Here is a 5074-nt window from a genome sequence, read left to right on the forward strand (position 1 = left end):
CATTGTTATTTTTTATCGTTAAAAAATAGTGATAAATGAAAACTAGAGATGAAAAATAAAATATATATCTTCATATTATTATTATTCTATTTTAGCGGAACAAAAAGACAACAATCATTTGAATAATCTAAACTTAATAAAAAAACATGAATTTTTCTGCAACCCACTACGTAATAGCTGTCGATTAACATCCGAATTCTAAGATGAGTGGCACTAGAGCTGCCGCTTTCCGCTATCGCTGTAAGCTATTGTTAATGGTTTGAGATTTTTATTTTTTTATATTTTTTTATATATATATTTTAATATATTTAAATATTTTTAAAAAAATAAAAATATTATAATATTATTAAAAAATACTTAATTATTAAGTAAAAATAATAATAATAAAAAAGTTAAAAAATTACAACAGTAAAAACCATTAGTAGAAACTAGGGCTCGTTTGTTGAGATGAGATTAAAATTAAAAAGTTAAATAAAATATTGTTAAAATATATTTTTTAATATTATTTTTATTTTGAGATTTGAAAAAAGTTAAATTATTTATTTTATTTTATATTAAAAATTAAAAAAATTATAATAATGAGATGCGTTAAGATATTTTTTAAAAACAAAAGAGCCTTACAGTAGTATTATTGTTCTAAAATGGACCAATAGTAGTTGTGTGGCCTCTTTTCTAGAAATGGGTCACATGCATAGTTAGGCACAACGAAAACAATAAAAATGCACATTGAGGCCAGCCCGCAGGCGCAGAGAATGCCGCCATGTGCTCTGCCTCTCTAATTTTAGAATTGTTTATCAAAAGGCCTACTTTTTTTTTTTCTAATCATCAAAAGGCCTACTTTACTTTGCAAAGGGAACGTCGTTTCCGAGAACCTTGCGGTTCCGGTCACCAGCCGTATCGGCCCGGCGACGTTCATCACGACCGGTTATCGCAAACAACCCGCCTTCTTTCATTGTTTATATGGTTACTATCTATTTGAAGAGCAACAACATCAACTTCAATATTGCCTGCAGGTTTGGTTTGCTATTCAAATTCACTGCATGCGTTGGAACTGTGACTGAACTATTAATAAGGTCAGAACTGAAATGGCATAATGGGATCAACCCAGTTTATATATATCAATTAATAGTAAAAATATGTACAGAAACCCAGAAAAAACAAAAACCACATGATGCAGTGACTAGCTAGTTTTGTTTCCAGGGAAAGCATTGGAGCTTAGAGCAGGACTCCGTCCGTGTACTTGTGCATTCACCTTTGTCTCCATCACAACACTTGCAAACAATTCCTAGCGTCGAGAAAATCTTTGAGTATCGGCCTGTGATGATCGATTACATATATACAAGTTTAATCCCAACTAATTATATATAATCGGCAAAAATCAGTAAAAAGATCGAATTGAGAAATTCTTACTTTGTTGAGGTATTGAGGAAATAGGCCTTGCTTCTGCAACTCCTCCTGGTTGCAGCTGGGACGTTGAAACAATCAGTATAAGCAGCAGCAGAAGCAGCAGCTGCTTAGGTGGCGTTCCCATATATCGTTTTGAAGAGAGGAGCTAAACCAATTATAGAGGCTCACAAAAGACTAGGCAATTTTGTGATAAATAAGGCCACCAGGATCATAAAGGCTGGCAATGGGAGTTTCTTTGAAGCATCCTATTACATTATTGGAAGACGATGGTGACGGATTAGTTTAATTGGAAAAACTGGAAATGATAATAATAATCTAGAAGACTGGCTTTTTCCTGTTTTTGTTTTTAGTTCCATATATCTAGAAGTACTGGTAGATTAGGAAGAGACGGACTCGTAGGCGGTGCGGGCTCTTCTGGGGGAGGTTATATCTATCTGTCGGAAGCTTCCTAGCTACATCTATCTCGAAGACTCAAAGTCCTTGGTTGATCAAGATTAATGTGGGTAAAATTTTACGGCTGGTTTAAATACTGAGTTGAAATAGTTTCTCTTAATAGTGATACGTTTGAGTTAAAGATGATACAAGATAAAAATGGTTTGAATTAAAATATTTTATTAGAATTTTAAAAAATAAGAAAGAAAAAATCAGATAAAAATATTATTAAATTAAAATATTTTTAGAATATAATTTTTTAATATAATTTTTATTTTGAAATTTTAAAAAAAATAAATTATTTTTTGTATTTTGTTTGAAATTTTAGAAAAATTATAATAATTATGTAATGATTAGATAAAAAATTTAAAAATTTAAAATTGAAAAGTATTTGTGTTTAGAGCTTTGCAACTCCTCATCTCACAAACCGCACTTCTTTTTTAAGAAAAATTTTTTGGTTTTATTCCTCTTAAACTAATTAAGTTCTTTTACTTATCATTTATATACCACACATTTGGTAAAGAAAAAAAATTAAAAAAATTATATATAGTGTGTAGTGTAGGAATGATGAGTAGAATTTTTTTTATATTTATAGTGTTGAGAGATGAGATGGAAGCATCTGATCTCTATGCAAACCAAGCTTAATACATCGTGTTTGGAAAATAAATGCTAATGTGAAAAAATAAATTAATTTTTTCATCAGTCTTCTAATTCTGTTCATTTACTTTTAAACAAGATTGTCTAATGAAATTTTAACAAGATGTAAGCCAAACTCGACCTTTTGGGACTATCCCAACAGTCCAACGTGTCCTATTAAATTTCTTAATGAAAACTCACAAGTCATTATTTTTTAAGAGTAATGTTATATGTAGTCGTAGAGTGTGTAAACGTTGTGTAATAGTCGTGGAGTCTATTATTAAAAAATTAATTTTTTTTATGTAGATCTGGTATTTATTTACTTTTTTGAAAATGATTACACGACGCTTGCACACTCATGATTGTAACTATCATTTCTCATTTTTTAATTGAGAAGGTAGAATATAAAAAACTTATTTTGATCACTTCCAAAAAAGTATTTTTTAAATTAAACTTTATAAGAAGCTGCATGAACGTCGTTATACCGAAAAACTAATGCAGACATGCGACACTTGAGGTGGTTTAATTCATTTGTTATATTATGAATTGGAGTAGTTCACACTTGACATATATATGCATGGAAATGGTCCTAATGTATTGAAGAAAATTTCCTTTTAGGAGCTCACGGCCTCATATTTTTCCAGGAGTATTTAAAGGTCATGTACGTCTCATTCTGTCGTATTGGTCAAGTAATATTAATGCTCTTTTTCTTTCCCGAAGCTTTTAGATTTCAAAAACAGCCTTAATTGCTTCGTTGAATTATTCACGTACTCCAAAATTTCCTAAGTCCTAAGGCTAGTGGGAACTCCACTCAAAATTGAGTTTTGGGCTAGTTTGGGTAGTAGGGTTGAGAATATTTTATTATTATTTATTATTTTATTGTAATTTTTTTTTATTATTAAATATTCTATCATTATTATTTTACTACTATTCATATAATATCTGAGATCACCACACTACCCAAACGTAACCTAAGGGCAAGTTTGGAGATAAAACTAAGTATTTTTAGGTATTATCATATATTCTATATTTCTTTTTCAAACATCACTTAAATATAAAATATTTTTTAATTTTAAATTTTTATATTTGTCATCTATTCATTACAAATTTTCTAAACTTCTAAATAAAATATAAAAAACAATTCAATTTTTTTAAAATTCAAAACATAAATAATATTAAAAAAATTATGTTCAAACAATTTTTAAATTTATAATATTTTTATTCATTTTTTTCTCTCTTTTTTAATAGAACTCAATAAAACATTTCAATTCAAACTATTTAATTATTATTTATAAATAATTTTACTATTATTTACAAAAATAATCTGAAATATTCTAAATATCTAAACAACCCCTTAATCGAAATAAAATAATCACAACTTTTAATTTCAACATCGGAGGAAGACAAACTTGGTGGCGTTGGAAAACTCCCATATGATTATTCCACAAGTTCCTTTTTCACATCTTCAAATTTCAATGTTTATTAAATCATGTTAGACCTCGTGAGACATTTAATAGGAGTAAAATATAAGCGAAATGATATTTATGGTTATAGAGTATGTAATTGTCGTATAATTTTCTTAAAAATAAATAAATAAATACAAAACTCATATATAAAAAAATTATTTTTTTAATAATAGAGTCTACCATTTTTAAAAAAAAAACAAAATTCTAAAAGAGTAGACTCAAAGCAACTCCACCCGCTGAGTATGTTTGCTGTAGCTGTATATTCTCATCAAATTAATGAACTCCAGAATCATATTTTCTTTTGATCTACAGCTCAAACATTGCACACATAACAAAATAATCAACTCAAGAACGAAAATAGTTATCAAGAGAAACGACATGCATATGTCCTTGTCTAAGTAACTTCCTAATCAAATTACTATCAATGGGTCAAGCTACGAAAATAACCAACAACCCTATTCTTAAAGAGAAATTCTATTTGCAGCCCTTAAGTGGAGACTGCATGTACAGACACATTATTAAATGAGAGAAAATATTATTTTAGAATGGATAATTTTATAATTTTAAAAAATTTTAGAAGTTAAAATAACTTAGGCATGCATTGCAGTCCCCATTTAGGGACTGTACCTAGTATTGCTCATTCTTAAAATGAAAAATATTGCACCATTTGCAACAACTCCTATCCACCCGATCAATTTCAGAATATGTTATATTAATATATATATATATATATATGATATAAATTAATCACGTCAAGCATTGCACATCAATGATAAGGACATGATCATTGATCACTCAAGGTAGAAAATTAACAGTGCTCAAAGTAACAACATGGGTAGTCTAATTTGTTAACAGAGAAATGATATTTATAGTCATAAAGTACATAAATACTGTAAACTTATTAAAAAAAAAGAATAAATATAAAAATTACATAAAAATAATTAATTTTTTAAAAATAATTCCCGCACTTTTTTAAAAGGAATATACGGATTAATCTCTCTAATCCTTATCCTATCTAGTTTGAGGTCAATCAACCCCCTATACTTGCCATATTAATTTCATTATCATGTATGCAACATTTGTATATACTGACCCCACAGATCAACAACAGTAAGAAACAAAATAATGAAAAC

The 5074-nt window shown here is 28.4% G+C and overlaps 1 long non-coding RNA gene across 1 annotated transcript; it reads right to left on the bottom strand.

Annotated features, from left to right (window-relative positions):
• Nucleotides 1–1041: 1041 nt before the first annotated feature.
• Nucleotides 1042–1717, bottom strand: LOC109012050. The gene is made up of 2 exons (XR_001999403.2): nucleotides 1411–1717; nucleotides 1042–1315 (listed from the first exon to the last, which is right to left on the bottom strand). It is a non-coding gene; the product is annotated as an uncharacterized LOC109012050 (long non-coding RNA).
• Nucleotides 1718–5074: the final 3357 nt, after the last annotated feature.

The sequence above is a fragment of the Juglans regia genome, chromosome 4 (assembly GCF_001411555.2).
Source record: "Juglans regia cultivar Chandler chromosome 4, Walnut 2.0, whole genome shotgun sequence".
NCBI classification, from domain to species: domain Eukaryota; kingdom Viridiplantae; phylum Streptophyta; class Magnoliopsida; order Fagales; family Juglandaceae; genus Juglans; species Juglans regia.